Raw genomic sequence first — 1,311 nt, forward strand, 5'->3', positions numbered from 1 at the left:
AAAAAAAAAAAAAAAAAAAAAAAAACAATTTGAGGCACAAAAAGAATACAGAATTTAAAGTAGTCATTTAAATATTCACTTAATTCATTCTAAGTTTATTTACTACTGGAATCTGGTTTCTTGATTCTCAAGAAAGTAATATAATACTAACATGAAACTAATATTAACATGAAAATAATTATAAACATTTTGTTGGTTTTTTGTGTTGGTATACTTTCTGATTAGTACACAGGTTACTTTACAGGAAGTAGCCTTTCATTTTATTTGTGGGAGAATTTTTATAAATCACCATTCTTATTAAATTTTGATTAAGTATATTCTTAGTAATTGAGTTTGTGTATATATGAAGTAAAGCAAGTTTGTTCTGCAGCAAAAGCACCGATTTTCAGTTTTTCCCTCCTTAAAGATACCTGCAGAAATTATTATATTAAGTAATTATCCAGAGTGTAAGCGATCTCTTCTGCACCATTGCATGGCAAAGCTACTCAGCTAAGTGTTTCAGCCTCTGGCCTCCTACATTAACACAGTTCAAGGAAATGGCCCAAGGTGTAAATACAAGCCCCAGCTCATTGGGAGGGTGCTCAACCTGAAACTCAAAGGACTTCTTGGTAATGTACTTATTTCTCATTGTTAACAAAGAAGATTCTTCTCATTTGTAAAGTCATTTGTAAAGGCAGAGAAAATCGTATATTCACACAAATCTTCAGCCTGAAATGAGGGTCAGAATGGTACTTTAACCACAGTCACTCATTGCAATTTAGAGATGAGGTATCACCTTACATGAATTTGCAGGATATAGAAGGTTAAATGAACTCTGTTTGGGGACTTTTTTTTTTTTTTTTTTTAAACTAAAGTAAACCACTCCATTCCTCATTTGGGTCCTATATGCCTGATTTGCCCATCTTTGCTACCCAGAAGGCAACCAGTTTTACTCTGGTTTTCTTTTCTGTTTTGTTTTGTTTTGTGTTTTTTTGTTTGTTTTGTTTTGTGTTTTTTTTTTTTTGCACATTAATCCACAGTGCCTTTATGCAAATACAAGAAAACGTAATTATATATTCTTATTTGCTCCCCACACAAGCTAGCATATGATATGTACTCTTCTGAGCCCTCCCTTTTTAATTTAACTTTATTTTATTTTTAAATATTTTTTTGTTGTTGTTTCAATAGGTTTCTGAAGAACAGGTGGTGTTTGGTTATGTGAACAAATTCTTTAGTGTTGATCATGAGATTTTGGTGCGCCCATCACCCAAGCAGTGTACACTGTGTCCAATGTATAGTCTTTTATCCCTCACCACTCCCTTTCCCCTGAGT

The sequence above is a fragment of the Mandrillus leucophaeus genome, unplaced genomic scaffold (genome assembly GCF_000951045.1).
Source record: "Mandrillus leucophaeus isolate KB7577 unplaced genomic scaffold, Mleu.le_1.0 Scaffold776, whole genome shotgun sequence".
Classification (NCBI taxonomy): Eukaryota; Metazoa; Chordata; class Mammalia; order Primates; family Cercopithecidae; genus Mandrillus; species Mandrillus leucophaeus.